Source organism: Cetorhinus maximus, chromosome 26, assembly GCF_964194155.1.
Source record: "Cetorhinus maximus chromosome 26, sCetMax3.hap1.1, whole genome shotgun sequence".
Lineage (NCBI taxonomy): Eukaryota > Metazoa > Chordata > Chondrichthyes > Lamniformes > Cetorhinidae > Cetorhinus > Cetorhinus maximus.
In genome coordinates this window covers 35,052,218-35,072,416 of record NC_135904.1, presented here as the reverse complement: position 1 = coordinate 35,072,416, position 20,199 = coordinate 35,052,218, and the positions used below count along the sequence as shown (strand labels likewise).

The 20,199-nt window shown below is 43.5% G+C and overlaps 1 protein-coding gene across 1 annotated transcript in view; it reads right to left on the bottom strand.

Annotated features, from left to right (window-relative positions):
- Positions 1-15,633, bottom strand: part of ctxnd1 (cortexin domain containing 1) — a 48,949-nt gene extending 33,316 nt beyond the window's left edge. The window contains exon 1 of the mRNA XM_078529930.1: positions 15,505-15,633. The gene's annotated coding sequence lies outside the window, so the exon portion shown is untranslated. The remainder of the gene's footprint in view (positions 1-15,504) is intronic.
- Between the last annotated feature and the right edge of the window lie 4,566 nt (positions 15,634-20,199).

Genomic DNA, 20,199 nt, shown 5'->3' with positions numbered 1-20,199 from the left:
CCCAGAGCATTAGCCTGGGCCTCTGAATTACTAGCTCAATGATATTACCACTACTCCACCATCTCCCTCACCTCCCACCTCACAATTGAGCCCATAACCAATGGATCACATCAAAGCTCTGTAGTCCTGCCACATTCAGCCGTGAACACTGGTGAACAATTAAATAGCTAACCGGAGAAGGAAGCTCACAAATTCTCCATCCTCAATGATTGCGGGGCCCAGCATGTCAGTGCAAAAGTCAGGCTGAAGCATTTGCAATCATCTTCAGCTAGAAATGTTGAGTGGGAATTATAAGAATGCCCGTACTGTTGGAAGACTGACTTCCATAAATGAATTATTGTACTTAACATTTGACAGCACTTAATCAAAAATCATTTTTGATTAAGTGCTGTCAAATGTTAAGTACAATAATTCATTTATGGAAGTCAGTCTTCCAACAGCAAGGGCATTCTCATAATTCTCAGCATGGGTTATAGCTATTGATGAATTTGTGTTAATTGGGGGGATAGAATTAACTGCCTATTTTCACAGAATCACAGAATCACACAGTGCACAAGAGGCCCTTCGGCCCATCGAGTCTGCACTGACACGTGAGAAACACCTGACCTACCTACCCAATCCCATTTACCAGCACTTGGCCCATTGCCTTGAATGTTATGACGTGCCAAGTGCTCATCCAGGTACTTTTTAAAGGATGTGAGGCAACCTACCTCCACCACCCTCCCAGGCAGCGCATTCCAGACCATCACCACCCTTTGGAAAAAAATTTTTTCCTCACATCCCCCCTAAACCTCCTGCCCCTCACCTTGAACTTATGTCACCTCGTGACTGACCCTTCAACTAAGGGGAACAGCTGCTCCCTATCCACCCTGTCCATGCCCCTCATAATCTTGTACACCTCCATCAGGTCGCCCCTCAGTCTTCTCTGCTCCAACGAAAACAACCCAAGTCTATCCAACCTCTCTTCATAACTTAAATGTTTCATCCCAGGCAACATCCTGGTGAATCTCCTCTGCACCCCCTCCAGTGCAATCACATCCTTCCTATAATGTGGTGACCAGAACTGCACACAGTACTCCAGCTGTGGCCTCACCAAGGTTCTATACAACTCCAACATGACCTCCCTCCTTTTGTAATCTATGCCTTGATTGATAAAGGCAAGTGTCCCATATGCCTTTTTCACCACCCCACTAACATGCCCCTCTGCCTTCAGAGATCTATGGACACACACGCCAAGGTCCCTTTGTTCCTCAGAACTTCCTAGTGTCATGCTGTTCATTGAATACTTCCTTGTCAAATTACTCCTTCCAAAGTGTATCACCTCACACTTTTCAGGGTGAAATTCCATCTGCCACTTATCTGCGCATTTAGCCATCCCGTCTATATCTTCCTGTAGCCCAAGACACTCAGCCTCACTATTAACCACCCGGCCAATCTTTGCGTCATCCGCAAACTTACTAATCCTACCCACCACATAGTCATCTATGTCGTTTATATAAATGATGAATAATAGGGGACCCAGCACAGATCCCTGTGGTACGCCACTGGACACTGGCTTCCAGTCACTAAAGCATCCTTCTGTCATCACCCTCTGTCTCCTACAACTAAGCCAAATTTGAATCCACCTTATCAAATTACCCTGTATCCCATGTGCATTTGCCTTCTTTATAAGTCTCCCATGTGGGACCTTGTCAAAGGCTTTGCTGAAATCCATATAAACTACATCAACTGCACTACCCTCATCTACATACCTGGTCACCTCCTCAAAAAATTCAATCAAATTTGTTAGGGATGACCTCCCTCTGACAAAGCCATGCTGACTATCCCTGATCAAACCTTGCCTCTTTAAACGATTGCAGTTACTGGAAAAGCAAATGTGTTAGGTATGGAACACGGCAAGAGGTCCTACGTTTCCTTGCGGATCCTGGAAGAGGACTCTGAACTCCTGCTCCACAAGGAAACTTGAAAAAACACACCTTTATGGGCCTCTACTGGCTACCAGTCCATGTTAGTAAGTTGAGATTGGTGGAAAATAAAGATGTTGAACACTGAATTTCACATAATTTCCACCAAACGTGAATCTGGCTCTTCAATCATTCAATCTGTCATTGGGTCCAGTTCCTGAGCTAAAGAACCCTTTATATTTTCATTATTGTAATATTTGAAAGCAGGAAGTGCTACAGCAGCAGGTATTATGGATTTGATGCAGTAAAAGGCAGCTGGACACCATCATGAGGGAATAGTCATGCTCTGCAGGGAGGCTGATACACGGAGAAGGTCAAATCGTAGCACAGCAGGATGATGCTCTGACCCCACCCTGTACCCGTCTGCCCCTCCACCCTTGTTCTGTTCCTGTATAGATGCTGTTTATCTGCATTTCTTGCAGCCAGGATGAAGAACCAAATTTAAGACGTTAAGTCATCTGTCCTTGCCGCAGCTGCAGAGCAGTTCAAACATTTATCAGGTTTCACAAGTTTCTTCCAGTCTTTAGAATTAATATAAAATCCCAGAGAATTCAGACTGCACAAAGAAACCTCCTTACGATAACTAATTGTAAATTAAAACAATCCATTTTATGTGAGTGGTGGTGTGCACCATTACACGTGGATATGAGGAAGATAGTCAACAATGAAATGAACCATTTTACCCAAGAGGATCGTACCATCAGTTTCATCTTTATTTCAGTCATTTCTTTGTGCGTTTATATTTACTGCAGACAGAATTAATCAATTAATTATTAAATAGGCAGGTGGAGAATTATTAGAATGTCCATACTGTTGGATCACAGTTTAATAAATAAGTTATTATACTCAACACCTGACAGCACTTAGTCAAAAATTATCCTTTCCTCTTCCATTGTCAAATTCACATTTATTTTTTTCTGTCTGTATTTTTCAGAAAGGTTTTTGAGATTCTAGAATCAACATTTCACAAATATCTGAGTGGTTAATGACTAAAGATACTTCCATCTTCTCTAAATTTTGCAAATCTGCTCTTATTACTCATCTCCTTGCCCAAATCATTCATCAACACCTCGCCACCTTCCCCTCTGCCCACAGCATTGAGACAACAAAGTCAGCAATGGCATCCTTTAGACCTCCTCATTCCCCTTGGTCTCTCTGATATCTGACCGGGTCAATCAGTCTGCTTTTACTTATCTCTCCCTGGTCCCACTACTGCCTATCCCAGTGAAGGCAGCAAATCTATGGAAATAGCCTCTTCTACCTTTACCCAGTCACTTGGTTGTGCCCAATGCCTCCATTTTCAGACTGCCTTTTCTTGGCCTACATTCTGCCCCTCAGTGGCATTGTTTGTAGGCACAAGATAAACTTTCAAGTGACATCCAGATTGAGCCCTCCATCCCCAGCCAGTTCTCAACTATCTGGCTGATGAGGTATCAAGATGAGCAGAAACTTCTTCAGTACAACTTTGGCAAGAACGTCCCGCTTGGCTGCAACCAAGATGTTCACTCCTGACTATCCATCGCACTGGTTCATCACTTCAGCTGATCCCAATGGCACAGAAACTCAGTATCCCGTTTGATCATGAACTGAGTTTTAAACTCAGCCACTTTCATCTGTTTCCACTTCCTCACCATTGCAAACCTCTGTCTCTGTTTCACCCTCACTGCTACTGAGAGCCATTCTCCACACCTTCACCGTCGCCATCTCACTGGCCTCCTTCACAAACTGCAACTCGTCCAAAACTCCTTGCTCAGGGAAGGTGTGTGTGAGGGGGCGGGAGGGAGGATCACAGGGGTAGCAGGGAGAGGTGGAAATATATTGAGGGTCTCTACTGTCAGCTGACGAGTTAGCAACAGGTTGACTATGGGAAAAGGTTTGGCTTGGTGGGCAAGAGAGAGAGAAAAGCTGAAGGAACAAAGTATACAAAATGATCCAATGGCTTAGTGGGTAGCACTCTCACCACAAGGTTGTGGGTTCAAATCCTACTCCAGAGGCTTGAGCACAAAATCTAGGCTGACACCCTATGGAATATTGTGAGAATGCTGCGCTTTCAGACAAGATGTTAAACCAATACCCTCTCAGATGAATTCTGGGAAACTATTTGGAGAACAGGGGAGCTCCCATAATGTCCTAACCATTATGAATCCCTCAACTAACATCACTAAAACAGACGACCTGCTGTTAGTGAAAACGCTTGGTGTGCACAAATTTCCTGTTGTTTCCCACATGACAACATGCCCTTTAATGCCGACCCCATGCAAATTACGTGGTCAGTGCAAAGGCATCTCATTTGATCATAAGATTATAAGGAAGCAGGAGTAGGCATAGACCATGCAGGTGAAGGCACCACCTTGTATTTAACTCGGCCTGTTCATCCATTCCTGCCAGAATATCAGCTGCTCTCCCACCCATGGTGGGTGGTGGGGCGGAGGGGAGGGGTGGGGAGGGATTGACTGACTGGACTCCTCGAACCCAGTGGTCAGCTCTTCATCCCCAGTGAAGGGAGACAATCAGCAAAACAGTGTTTTAAATGATACTTGTGGTGCAGGGCTCCAGGCTCAACCATTCTCACAGTATAATGGTCACTAACAAAGCAACTGCTCTTAATCGAGGAGCAGGAAGGAGTAGCAGCAGACAGCACCAAGTCTCCACTGCTGCTTTTGCCACCTTCTCAATATCCGTCTCATTTAAGGTAGAAAAGAGTTTCTCCTTCTGACTATTCAGTCCTGAGGTGAGGCACAGTTCAGTCACCAATAGCTGCAGTTCAAATGGGAACTTCAGGGAAACTATGGCCTTCAGTGTTTTACTTCCTAACCACTCCACAATCACTCATTCTTCCCCGACCCTTTGCTCCTATATGTTCCCCAGTGCAATCCCACTATCCATTCCCCTTTACCAGCCTCACTCCTATCGTTATCCTTCAACTTCCCCTATGAGCTACCAGCTCAACCCCTTTACCAGCCTCTCCCCCTTTGCTCCACTGTCACTCGCTTCACCCTTAACCCTGTAGTCAATCTCCCCATTCACAACACCCAGTGGCAGGTGATGAGACGCCAGAGGCCCATCACTTTCATTTCCTCCTCTCTCCCTTGATCCCTCAAAGACATGTTGTTTGCTTTCAAAATTCAATTTGCTTTATTTAAAAGAAGGGAAATTAAATCAGAATGAGGAAAGCAACTGCCTGTGTTTTTGTATCATTCACTTTTCTCTCCCTGACTCATAAGTGTTAGAACTGAGAATCTCAGGCCTAGAAATTCAGGAGTGTTCATTTGACCCCAGTGTGTTGCAAAACCCAACATGTCTTGAAGCAACCTTTTCTAAGATTTTACTTTCATTAAAGACTTTCCAGTTCAATTTGGACCTAATTGATGTTACATATTATTGCCAATTGATGTAGGTGAAGAGACTTGGAATATTCCAAATCACTTCACACTCAGTCAATGAAACTTTTGAAGTGTAGTCACTGTTGTGATGTAGGGAAACATGGCTGTCAACTTGCGCACAGCAAGATTTGACAAACAACAATGCCAGTCACGTTCACCCGTGCAAAAGATTGAGCCTCCTGTAGCACAGCACTCCCTCAGTACTAGGTTACCAGCTCAAGTACTTTGCAAGTCTTATTCTCTTTGGGTCAATAGAAGGTTACATTTCTGATTGTCAGGAATACAAAACAATGTTCTGCAGATGTTTGAGGACACGCAAGTTACAGTTGGAAGAATCCACCACATTTTACAACTAGAGAGAGTCAAGAGAGCCTAGGGCCAACTCTGTCTGAAATATTACATCAGTTTCCCCTTCCCTTGTGTGTTTTTCCTTATTATACAGAGTTTGGGACAACGACATCAAATATAATTTGTAAAACAATAGGCAAAGGAAGTAGTAACCCTCCGATTTACATATTGGGCAAAGATAAACCTTTGCTTCGTTGGCCATTTCATCTGGTTATTTGCAAAAATGTTATCGGACATGAGGAACCAAAGAGATCATGGTTTGCCCATTGCAGTTAACTGTGTTACATAATGAAACTCTGGCTTTAGCTACAAAAAACATTAATGCCCAGAAGGTAATACCCAAATGCTCAAAAATCATTGGGTGGGATCTTCCCAGCAGTGGTGGATGTAGGGCAGGTCCCCAGCATTGGGCAGTTTTTCGGGAAGCCAGCACACCTGAGAGGCAGGAGCTCCCCCGTGATTTTGCCACACGGAGGCAATCAGGCCGGGTATAGCGGCCAATTAAGGAAGGTGGGTGGGGCTTCCAAACTGCTGGTCCAATCAGAGGGCTGGCAGCTCTGCAGCGCCAATGAGAGAGAGAGGGCAACTGCTGAGGCAGCAAAGGAAACCTGAGGCCGCCTCCATTTTGAGGCACCCTGGCAGGGCTGCCGGGGTCAAGCAGGCAGGCCCTGGTAATCGGAGGGGGACATCACTCCAGCAGCAGGGGTGGCTTTCGCCATTGGTGAGCCTTTCTTTGGGCCATGGAGCCTCCAGCTCTGACCGGATGGCTCCACTCCCAGCAGACGGGGAAAATGGCCCTTAACTGGGCCTTTCACTTTCTAAGGCTGTAGCTGAGCCACTGCTGTTCCCACCACTGGAGGCCTCCCTGTCGACAGGACTGTGTCAGGGAGCCGTGCTGGTGCAGCTGCCCAGTATTTTACCCTGTTTCCTAGCCTGCTACCGGGGGCCTGGTAAAATTCTGCCTAATGACTTTATTTTATGGATATAAAATCAGAAATGATTAATTTTATGCGTTTACCTTCAGCAGGCAGTCTCACCGATAGGGAAAGGCGCAGGGGGAGGGAAAAAAACTTGGCCCACATCAGCCTTAGCTTGGCTCCGGGGATTGCCAGTAATTATTTGTGACCTGTCTCTCCAAAATCCATTAGTCTCCCAGGTTTGGCTCTATTCTCATTACCATCTACTTAATGTCATCGACATTTAAGAAAACGTGATTAGAACTCAGAAGCTTCTAAAGCATTCTGAAAGTGCTCATCTGAATTTAAAACAAATTGTGCATTAATCAAACAGGATCTGTAAGTGTCGCAGCTTGTACTGGACTGGAAAGCTTTGATTCGAATTTACATTTCTGACTCAGATGAAATTGTCCTTTGTTCTGAGCCTGTTACAGTAACTTTGGTATCCGGAGGGGTAAAAGAAAAGCTTGCATTCATATAGCGCCTTTCATGACATGAATAGTGCTTTACAGCCAGTGAAGCACTTTGGAAGTATAGTCACTGTTGTAATGTAGGAAACGTGGGTGGAAAGAAAAGAGCAAAGTCCAAAAGAAAGACAAGAAATAAATAGTGCAAAGGTTCTTTATAAAAACTTTCTCACTCTCCCACATTGCCTCTGTGAAAAGTCACATGTCTGGATGTCAGGTGAGGATAGGTTATGCTGGCTCCCATCGTTGAATAGTTTGTCCATGTTGACACCTGGGCAAGGTAGCAGAGGAATGTAGAGTCAGATCACAGGTGGAGTCAGTATCTTCAGGAAAGCCAGAAGACAAGAAACAAATCACTCGATCAAAGATTTCTACAGCCTTACAGTGTAAGAGACCATTCATCCCATCCCATCCCTACCAGTTCTTTGAAAGAGTTATCCAATTGATTCAGCTCCTCTGCTGTTTCCCACCAGCCCTGAAACATTTTCATTTTCATGCACAATTCCAATTTCTTTTTGAAAGTTATCACTGAGTCTGCCTCCACTGACTTTCCAAACATTCCAGGTCATGTACCAGATCACAACAACTCACTGGGTAAAAACAATTCTTATTTCCCCTCCCTGTTCTCTTAAAGCTCAATTCTGCATCCTGTGGTTATAGATCCTCCTGTCAGTCAGAACAATTTCTCCTTATTTCCTCTATCAAAACAAAGCAACATGAAATTCCTGGATGGTAACATTTCCTGAAGGAGCTGTGCTCAGCTACTGGGGTTGGATTAGATTTGAAGGTTGCGATATTTCCTTAATTAAAAGACATGTCCTTTATAGGATGCAGGACTCTGTGCTGAGTTAGAGCTTTTCCAACCGCTGCAGTACCTCCTGAAATGTTAAGCCAGCTCTGCCCTCAACCTGTCCGAACATTAATTGAAACTGTGGCCAGTTGTCTGTTCACGGATTTGCTTCAGTGCATTAATAACAGCTGCTTAGCTCTGACGCTGAGACTGCATCTGCTTCATTTCCCCCCGCAACATGTTCCTGATTGGTTCGTAGCCTCAGGTTAGACGTTAAGAAACTGCCCAAAAATGACTGCGCTGTCCAGGTATGGTGAGGGCCCCTAGCTGGTGGAATATTCTGTTGGCATTTTCGAGTATCTCCAGATTAGTTCAGATGTACATACAAATTAGGAGCAGGAGTAGGCCATTCGGCCCCTCGAGCCTGCTCCACCATTTGGTAACAGATCATGGCTGATCTGATTGTGGCCTCAACTCCACATTCGGCCTGCCTCCAATAACCTGTGACTGTGGAAAGCCCGTTCACCTCTTCCTTTCAGGCTATCAAACTTCACCGCTTCCCAGTGATGTGAACAACTAAACAGAGCAGGCAGCAAGGCGATGGCTTAATGTCACCTCTGTCAATACAGGCTTCCCTCAGTACCTTATGTGCTCAGAGACCGGAGTTGGGTTTGAACCTCTTGACTTGAAGCAGAGGCTGAGCACAAGAAGCTAACTGTGTACAAGGTAGGGACTAATCTGCTAGGTCTCCAGTTTCTCTCAGCCAGTAGCACACAGACCCAAACATTAGTAACAGCCATCACACTGAGTGTTTCTATTTAAATCAGGGATGTCCTTAGACCTGAACCACTACAATAAATATTAATTTCACTCCTCAGTCACAAAATTGCATTTGTCAACAGTTGACTGCACGTCAATGCATCCTGAAACTCTTTAAAGATTTCCCACCTTCAGAAGAAGAAATGAAAATAGAAACACAGAACAGCACAGAAACAGACGCTGTGGCTCACCAGCTTCGCCTACCGTATAATGTAATCGCAGTCTCCTACACACTGTCATTGACCTTCAATATCACACTTTGAAACAAAACAAATTTCCTTCTAAAAGAAATTGTGATGGACTCTGCCACAAAAACAGCTTATTTGGAGAGTTCAACATTCTAATCCTTTCACAATCTTGAAGCCTTTTAATCCTGAGCTCTATTTAAAAAAGACCCAATTTCTCAAATCCCTCTTTACAACTGTTATACTTTTAAGTATTGTCATTGGGTTGAAAAATCATTTCAGAAAAGCATTCTGCAAAACCCAAATTAAGCGTCAGCTGTGACACACCGGTAGCACTCTCGCCTGTCAGGAGTTTGTGGGTTCAAGCCCCATCTTCAGTGTTTAATTCAAATTGACACTCAGGGTGTACTGAGGGAGTGCTGCACTATCAGCAACGCTGTCTTTCTGGTGAAACATTAAGCCAAGGCCCCATCTGCCTATTCAAGTCAACATAAAAGATTGCATAGTACTATTTAAAGACAAGCAGTATAGTTTCCCTTGTGTCCAAATAGCCCTCCACCAACATCAATAAAATTAAAACCTGTCATGCTTGTGGGATCTTGCTGTGCACAAGTATTACTTACATGACAACAGTGACTACACAGTAAAGCACCTGGGGACAACTGGAGAATGTGGAAGGCATTGTGTAAATGCAGATTATTTCTAATAGAAAGGTTCATTCCCTTGCTTCACCATCAGCTCAAACTGGTTTCCCCCAAATTGCATCTCTACCAATTGATCAAATGCTTCTTTGTAATCTGGGAAATTCCACACTTTTAATTTATATTTTGTCCTTAAGGCCTTGCTCTTGTTATGAGTTTAAAACTGAACAATGGTCACAAAGCTACACTTGTCAATACATGTTCACCATGAGTAGCTGATACCCAAATACCCTCCAGCTTCAGCCAATGCTCTTTCTCCTGATGCCGACAGATACTTGCAGTAAACTGTCACAAAAACAGAGACTTTGGCAAACACTCAACAGGTCAATCAGCATCAAGAGGACAAAGGTGCTAAAGTTTTAGACATGGATTTCCCATCAAAGCTGGAAGATATTACAGAGCAAGAGCCTTCAAAAGGACTAACAAGAGAACATAGGAAGGAATATAATGCAAGAAAATAAAGGCACTTAAGAGACATGGAAGTGGTGTAAACAGCTGAACTGGTGGTTGGACTTTGTTGAAGGAATAGAGAGTGTTGATAAAGGTGTTGCTGTGCATGTTGTAGATAAAGATTTTGAAAAGCTATTTGATAAAGTACCACATAACAGATTTATTCAAGCACATGGTATTAAAGAAAGAATGGTAACTTGGGTATAACATTGGCTAAGGGTTAGGGTTAGAAGTCAGAGTAGTGCTGAACAGATGTTTCTTTGGACAGGCATATGCAGTGGAGTCATGTATAAAGAACCTGGTCTTGGATATTGGGAGTACAGTTTTGAAGTTTGCAGATGGCACAAAACTTGGCAACGCAGTAAATAGTGAGCAGGATAGCAATGTGAGGGACTAAGACCTCACACTGTATGTTTTGATAAAATATCTGTAGATATGCTCATTGCTATTTCTAAAATTTAAAAACTGAACAAAGATCTTTAAAATGGCTGAGCCTATGTCTGTCTGTGACTCCCCAGACAAAAAAACTACGTGATAGTTTCGGGAAAACTCATATCTCATTATATCTGAGGAGCCACTAACAACCTCTGCATTTAATACCCAAGGTTAGCCAAAAGGACATGGATCGTGTGCTAAGACAAAGGCCCTGCAACCTTCCTTTCAATTCCTAATAGCTGAGACATTTAACAGTCTTTGGAATCCAGACGATGGATACACATCCTTTGTCAAAGACCTAGTACAGAAGTGGGAGTCATGTGACATGGACCTCTGGCTTGTGGAACAAGTAATATTGCCTCGCTGAACAGTATAGCTCATACTGCTCTTTGCCATCTAACTAGCAGCCTCACAGACAAGGAGCTCTGTCAAGGTAGAATACCTGGCCCCCATCAACAATGCTTCTGCTGGAATTTCTGTACCATCACCGATAAGACTGATTCATCTCTACATGCCTATCTCATTGTGTGAAGTCAACACCACCAGAAAAGTGAATTATCCAACATCGGTTTTCAGCCAACTGACCTCCATGAAGGAATACCTCATTGGACTTTGATTCTGGACTCAGGAACTCTTGTGAACTAATATTTATTTTCTCTGTAAAACCTTCTTTTCTTGATCCCTGTCTTTACTGTTTGAGTGTGTGAAAATAAACTAACCCTTTGAGTTCATCCTATCTTGAGTTTGCTGTGAGGTCATTAATAGAAAATTGGATCACACAAAAACTAAGGGATTGGGAAATATGCTACTGCTTATAAAGAGGGAAACAAATCAAAACACCTTTCTGTTTACAGACGGGTGGTGAGAGGAGAAATTAGTGCTCTTTAAATTAATCCCTCCTGTCCTTAACAGTAGCAAACTTCAGGAGGACATAAACAGACTGGTGAAATGGTAGATGCAATTTAATGTGGGTCCAAATGTGAAATAATGTACTTTGGGAGAAACAACATGGGGAGACAGTGTAATTGAAACAATACTACTTTGAGGAGGGACATAGTGTAAAAGCATAGAGCCTAGTGGGGAGGGTTGGGGGTGGGGTATATATTTACAAAAGTGGCTGGGCAAGTTAATAAGGGAGTTAAGAAAGTATATGGGATACTTAGTTTTGTAATTAGGGCATTCAATAAAAAAACAAGAAAGTTATGAAAATCTTGAGGATTAATATATCCCTGGTTAGGTCACAGCTGGAGTATTGTGTACAACTCTGGGCACCCCAGTGTAGGGAGGATGTCAAGGCCCTTGGGAGGGTACAGAGGGTTACCAGGATGATTCCAGGGATGAGAGAGTTCAGTTATATGGAGAGACTGGAGGAGCTGGGACTGTTCTTCTTGGAGCAGAGATGGTTAAGGGGAAACATTATAGAGGCGTTCAAAATTGTGTGGAGATTTCGTAAAACAAATAGGAAGAAATTATTTCCTCTGCCAGAGGTCACAGGTTAAAATAATTGGCAAAAAGAACCAGAGGGGAAATGAGGAAGTTATTTCACACAGAGGGTTGCTATGATCTGGAACTAGCCACTAGCCGAAAGGGTGGTTCAAGAAGATTCCACAGAAACCTTCAAAAGGCAAGAGGACATGTACTTGAAGAGAATTAATCTGCAGGGTTATGGGGAGAAAGCTCAACTGTGGCACTAATTGGATAGATTTTTCAAAGAGCCAGCTTAGGATTGATCGGCCAAATGGTCTTCTCTCATGTTGTAAGATTCTAAGACTGAATAGATCTGAAATGGAAACAGGGGAAGCTGGTAAAAAGGAACAGAATCCAACAGCCCAGGAGAAAGAAGCAAACTGACACCAACCATTCAGATTGTCCCCCAGTGTGGTGTTTCCCAACCGATCTCCAAAAACCCACTCCCCTGATACACTAACACACCCATTCCCAGGGTCTCATCTCAAAAATAACATGCATTAAAGTTGCATTTTGATGTTATTAAAATTCAATAGTAAAGCCTAAAATCCAACTTGGAGGGAGCACAGACCACTTAGCGTTCATGTGTCAGGCTTGGGAGGAGCTCCATTGAGACAGTGTAGGAAACCAAAGACGGGGATGCTAGAGTGGGATGAGAGATTGAGTGGTGAGTGACAGGGCACTAAAGGCTGTACTTGCAATTTACTTAATAAATGTGCATTAGTATTGCTGAAAAGAATAGATTTTTGTCAAAGCTTTTTGTCTTGTACTCATCAGGACAAGTCACAAGAAAATACCAATGTCAGAGGAAACAAAATATTTATACTGTATGAAAAGTGAGTGCTGATTGGTTGACAAGTGGATTCTGACTGATGAGGTGTTGCCATGGAGAATGCACCAGTTGGTGGTGACTGACAGTTAACTGCCAAGCATTGTTGGTGAAATTTAATTCAGGCAGCTTGACTCCAATTGGTCAAAACATTGCCCTGGCAGTTAAATGTCAGTCACCATCAACTGGTGCATTTTTCGTGACAACACCTCTACCAATCAGAGTCCACTTGCCAATCAGCACTCTCTTCTCATTCAGTATAAATACGCTGTTTCCCCTGACATTGGAATTTTCCTGTGATTGTTTTCCTTGGAGAAAAGAAGGCTGAGAGGAGACTTGATAGAGATATTCAATATTCTGAGGGGTATGGACAGTGCAACTAGTGAGAAACTGTTCCCACTCAAAAGAGCAACAAGAACTAGAGGGCACAGATTCAAAATAATTGGCAAAAGGAGTAAATGTGATGTGAGGATTTTTTTTTCACCTAGAGGGTGGTTGTAGCCTGGAACAAACTTCCTGAAAGGGTGGTGGAGGCAGGTTCAATGAAAGTATTCAAAAGAGAATTGGATTGCTACCTGAAAAGAAATAACGTGCAAGGTTACAGGGATAATGGGAATGGCCTCCTTCTGCACTGTAAAGATACTGTGATACTGTGTTGTACTTCCCTATGATTCTATAACAAGGACCATTTATTTATTTATGGAATTGATGGCAAGGTCAGGATTTCTTGCCCACCTGAAATGGTCCATAAGAAGGTGATGGGGAGCCACAATGTGGAACCGTTGCAGTCCGCGTGGTCTTATCCTTATAGATTGAAATTGGGGGGGGGGCCAGGTGATACTGTTCTGGGTTCTCAGTATCCAACTAAGGAAATAGGCCACCGGGAAAAGTATTAACTTAACAGATAGGCCTGGGAATTGTGCATGGAAGGAGGGGAGTGGTGAGGCAGTGAGAGAAATCATTTTGTGCTAAATGTGATTCGTCAGCCTGGCCAATATTTTATCATAAGTTTGTAATAAAATATTCTATAGGTTAATAAAATTAAACAGTGTGTATTCAATTGTAAATGGCCGCGTCACCTAATAAAGTCTAACAAGGTTAGACTCTCAGTTTGCAGGGCATAATGATGGTATATCAGTGAAGGGTGCATTTTCGTTGTGGCTTTGACTCGGTAATAATTGTGGAGGAGACCGACCTCTGGCCAGACAATATTTCCCACCATCAGCGTCAGGAATAACCAAGAGCTCTTATGAAACCTTGACAAATCACTTGGGGGAAACGACCTGTCCCGGCTGAGGGAATCTTTCATTCGCAGGCAGCAGCCGGTTTTCAGTGAATGAAATTCCTAAAGGCTCATCGCTTAGGCCGGCTGACATCCTGAAGATACCCCCCTCCCCTCCTCTCCAGATCCACTCGGGAATGTCTAACTTGGAAATCAGAGATTGCTGCCGTCCGGAACTATTGCAAGAGGCAGACTTCTTCAGGTGATAAATAGCAAGAGAATGCCAATGGCTTCCGAAAGTGTTATTAGCACAAAGTATCCCATTGAAAAAGCTGACCAAGTGTTCAAGTTGTTTTATTTCTGCTAAATGTAATCCGGTGAAGGCATTCCCAACTCTACACCTTTAAATAATCCTTACTCGCCCATCATGTTCCAATTAAAAATGAAAATGTATTCAATACAGAATAAGCTGAAAAATTGATTCACTTTTGGTTCGTTTTATTTATCAGGAGGTTTCCAAAGAAGTTTATGTTTAACCAGTGGAGAACTAAGTCTAAAATCTATGATTCCTGACTCGTCTATTTCCCTCCTGTAGTTCATTATATTAAAACCACATCTTCCAACAGCCGCTTGATAAATATGTTCTTATTACCTCTTTAAGGGCCAATTATTCTGTGGCTCTCTCAACCCTCTGCTAAATAAAAGTCGATGTTTAGATGATGATGATGAACACAGGGTGATCTGGTGGGGGGTGGGGGTGGGGTGGGGGTGTGTATAGGAGATCCGCTCTCTAAGGAGAACAGCAGAGACAGCATTTTAAAACACACACACACCCTCCAACACGCTCAGGCGTTTCAAGCTTGCGGAAGGTCAAAACTTAAACCGAACCCGTTTCCCCTTTGAATTCTTGGTTGAACGCCGCATGTCTGATTGGTCTGTTGCATTTCTCAGAACCCAGCAACCTCAACTGGAACAAACCGACTGCTGCTGACACAGGGCGAGATTTCAGATGGAAATCTGTTTCCAATTCTTACAAAGAACTTGCAGGAAAGAATGGTGGATTCAGTGCTCGGAGCTCCACACTCACTAACTTTAAAACTGTGCAACATTACAGTGTTCCTTCCTAGAAACTAATTACTGCGGTAGATCGCAAAACCAGCAGGACAATTTTATGTAAAATATTAATTATTCACATATTCCGCTTCCCATCTCCAGGTAACTCTGACAGCGTCCCAATTGAAAAGAGATATTTAAATATAAAACCAACCTTTTCCTGTGGAAAGTTTATATGTGACTGCAAACACCAGGTATGAGAATCACTTCACTCAGAACTCATTCATCTTCAATGCACACAGAGCAGAACCTGCTAATTCCCTGGCAGACACTCCCGCTTGTCTCGGTCACAGGGTGCAACTCCTAGCACTGGCAAATTTAAACCTGGCTGAACTAAACTGGGTTGAACTCGCTTGTCTGCCCATTGCCACTTACTGCATTGCCTCCGCTGTGCACTCCGCAGTGACTGTCCCTTCCGGCCCCACATGCTGCTGTCAACCGAAGGCGTTCGTTCATTCAGCACTTCCCACCCTGCTGTGGTGTCGGCTGCAGTCACACATCGACCTATCCATGTCTCTTTGTGTACCTGCTGGGTAAGCACTCGGAGCGGGTGGCCACTATCAGAGCCTACAGGACACAGAATATTCTCCCCATCGGCTGTTCCTGCAAAATACAAGGAGGAATCTATGTAAGAAGGTCACCAAGACTAGAACACTAACATTATTGCTCTCTTACTATAGGTAAATGTCAACAACAAAAAAACAATAGTCTATTGGTCCAAAAAGCTTTGAAAGATTATAATTTCCTGGATGTCTAAATGAATGAGATACAGTCATTGGCAACTGGCCAAAGCCAAGCCATCAACCTCGACTTTTCCTTTAGTAGGAGCCTCCGGTGTCTGGTGTCAGTTTGTGAGCTCCGGGAGAATGGGTCGGCTTTAAGCTGCGATTGGTCGCTATAATACGCTCCTCTTTGGCTGTGACCATTAAACAAGGGGCGACTTGAGGAGCAGGAGGGCTCGTTTCCAATCGAAGGTGGAGTTTATCAGCGACAGGATGTGAAGTAGGTGTAGAGCTTCCAGTTGTGGTGGTTGCTGAGGTTATCCGAACGTGCATGTTGTCAGTAACCCTGAACATAGAAATAATCCTGCGGTTTTCCAGTTCTCGATCTGGAATATTACAGCCTCAAAATATGTATCATCCCATGAGGGGAATGTGGTGGAAATAGTGAGTGACGTGGCCTCTCTGCTATTAATCCCATTTACAGGACCCAACAAGAGCCCCTCCTTCTGGTACAATTAGATAGTTTGATGTGCAGGGCTAGTATTGGAGGGCAACAAGAGTGCAGACAGCCTGACCCACCCAAATCTCACCTTCCATCACCACCACTCCTGATGCGAGTGAGATACTTTCACTCCCCCTCACTGGCTCTCAAATAATGGATAGATGCAAAGGACGATTTCCTGATTTCAATGATCCATAAAGACCTGTTGGTTGCTCAAGACATTGCAACAAGAATTTCAATGATGCCATTGTACCATTATACAGGTCACTGCTTAGACTGCATCTGGAGTTCTGGGCCCAGTTTTGGTCCCCTCACATGGTGTGTGATATAGCGACATTGCAAAATATTCAGAGAGCTAAAAAGGTGATTCCAATTTGCTCAGAAAGGCTTGGAGAGCTTGATCTGTGTAATCTAGGGCAGCATAGACAGATTTATAAAATCTAGAGCTGGATAGTGTTCCTATTGATAGAGTATTTCAGTTTGACAGGCTGGGTAGTGTAGTATAAGGGCCTGGCACATAAAGGGTTAACATGGGACTGAGTACAGTACCACCCACACAATGATGTAAGAGAACATTTGACCCGCACCTAGGGGTCAGTGTAGTGTTGGACAGAGCCGTGTATAGAAGCAAGCATGGAGACAGCTTGGACCTTTACTGTATCTATGTATATAGTTTCTAGTAGTTAATAAATACTTACTGTTGAACTACCTATGACTACGAATATCTCAATAAGACCTACTGAACTAAGCCCAACATTTTACAACTTGGTTACAGTCAATGGAACAACTCAAAACCTCTCAGAGACTGCAGAAGTAATTTAAAGTCCTGGAAAACTGAAGGAAAAAAATCAAAGAAGCGTTCTGACCTGAAGAAAAGCTCAAGAAGTGAAGGCACAGAAGGAAATCACCAGAGAAAAGCTCTGAAGAAAGGCTTGGAAGCTGAAGGCAGAAATTAAATTCCTCAACGCAGGAGAAGACTCCATTGAATCCTGTGGAAGTCCAGTTGCAAAACCCAGAACATGCAGAGTCAGCAGCCCTAGCAGGGGTGAACGAAAACATTTAAATTCCTGGACAACACAGGTCCTGAAAACAGTTAAATGTTGCAATGGTCAGAAATTGCTGTTTAAATTGCAGTCCGAGAAACCTGATTCCTGAGTCCATGCCTGAACACATGCCCAAGGTCGTTCTGAACAAAAAAAAATTAATTAACAATTAACTGTGACTGTGTAGGCAGCTTAAAAAACCCAGCAAAAACCAGGATTTGATGCTTCCAAGACCCAAGAACATTGCACTAAAATAGAGAGGGCTCTAACCAGTTGATCCAGGCAGGCGTTACTGAAAAAATTTAAACGTTGAGATCAGAAATGTCATTACTGTGCGAGCCCACCAAAATCAACAAGTGTGGGAAAATCCTTTGTGAAGAAGCAAATAGCTTCACCATCTTGGATTTTCAGAATACTTTTAAAGCTGAACCTGCAATTCAAAGATTTTAACCATGGATCAGAAATCCACTCTTCCAGGTCAATTTGGATTTATCCAAGGACCAGATCAATCACAAAACTGGGGACTTTGGAGAAAGAGATTTCTTATAGATACATGATTTCTTTAGGTCTGAATAAAAAGACAGAAGCTGAACAAGTTAACACACTGCTTTATTCAGTCGGCCCAATAGCCAATGATATAATAGCTAGACAAGGAATCAATGAATCATCTGCAAAATCTGATTAAGTTTTAAAACCATTCAATGCTTATTTTAACCTAAGTACCAAAATCATTGAAGGTCTAAATTTAATAAACATGTCCAGCAGCCAGGAGAACCTGTCAACTCTCTCATTAATGAGCTGTACAGAGTGGCTGAAGGCTATGATTTCAGTGACCCTAAATCTGAGCTAATCAGGGCTAGAATGGTTGTAGGAATGGCAGATGGCGCACTCTCAGACACGCTTCAAGTGAAGGAACATCTAACTCTTGAGAAAGCCTTTCAGATTGTCAGGCAATTTGAAATCCATTTGCAGTATCGATCCATATTAAGGGGAGGATAACTGGCCGGTAGAGTGACCATGTCAGCAGTGTGGAGCAAACCGCTCCCACAGTCATGATCAATGTCTGGCAATTTCAGCCCAATGCTTTCGACATAACTGAATAGGACACTTCAGGAAGCTGTGCAAAACCAAAACATCAAAACACATGGAAAATCCCAAGAGGATTCACAAGATTGAGACAGCACATCAAGAGGACACACAACCATCCATCTTGGGTGAGGTCAAAGACCCTGGATTTTTGTTCTGGAATGCAGACATCTTGGTTAATAGCCATTTCACAAACTTTAAATTGGATGCAGGAGCCAGTGTTATGGTCCTATTGGACAAAAAGCTGTGGCTGAGAGACTGCTGGCTACTAACAACAGACACAGCATACTATGGGCCTGGAAGAATCTGACCATAGGCATGACTCTGGAATCACTAAGGTATGGCAGCAAACAAATCTTTGAGCTGATGTACATCATCCATAACCAGTCTATTTCTGTGTATCCCTGAATCTCCACAAAATGGCAGATGTCAAAACATCCAATGTCGTAAATTATACGGAACTGCAAGTTCCAGAGAGACCCAACAAGAAAGATTCTCTTGACTGGGACTTGAGCTCTAAATTGTCTTCTCTCTTTGCAGAGCTGGTGTGTCCACTTCCATTACAGGTACCAGAAATTCCTCTTTGGTCAGACCAGCCAACCACTCAGATGGTTACCATGACACCTTGAATAGTTGATAGTCAAGAGAGGAACCAGCAACGAGAAGAGTCTTGACCTCCATCTCGGATGCCAGTTGAAGAGATAAGCACTGAGACCACAGAGCAGGCACTGCGGCCCCCAGCCAGCATAACAAAGAACAAAGAAAAGTACAGCACAGGAACAGGCCCTTCAGCCCTCCAAGTCTGTGCCAATCATATTGCCCGTCAACTAAAATATTTTGCACTTCCGGGGTCCTTATCCCTCTATTCCCATCCTATTCATGTATTTGTCAAGCTGCCTCTTAAACACCATTATCATACCTGCTTCCACCACCTCCTCTGGCAGTGAATTCCAGACACTCACTACCCTCTGCATAAAAAATTTGCCCTGCACATCTCCTCTATAGTTTTCTCCTCTCACCTTAAATCTATGTCCCCTAGTAATTGACTCTTCCACCCTGGGAAAAAGCTTCTGACTATCTACTCTGTCCATGCCACTCATAATTTTGTAAATTAAACAGTGCCACAAACGATGCTGGAACCGAGTAGCAGCCGTCCATTGATGACAGCACACCACACAGCCAAACGCAAAGGTGAGCTCACTACCAAGGCGCACCCTCATAACTGAAAGAGCCATCTTCTAGCCCAGCGTGTGTCACAGCGAGCCACACAAAGGAAGAAGTGAAAAAAAACACTATAGAGACGAGCCCAGAGTTCATCTGCCCTGTAAAGAGTGGGATAAACCAACCACCGTCTATCACTACAGCTGGGGAATCGACAGGGAGCGATTCAATGCCAAAGATTGGAAAAAGAAGATGAACACCCAGGATGCCAGGACAACCTCTGATTCAACAAAGTTTACCTGCAGCGACAGAGCCTACCACTCCTCTGACAGTAGTGAGAACAAGATGTGGAAGGGTTATAAGGCCTCCAGTCAGTCTGAACCTATGAACTCAGAGACTTGAGGGGGTTGATGGCGTAGTAGTAATGATGTAAATACGTGGGGTAAACTGGGATAACTTGTAATTATGTTGGGTAAAGACTTGGGGGAAGATGTAGTATAAGGGTCTGGCACATAAAGGGTTAACTTGGAACTTAGTAAACTGCTGCCCACACAGT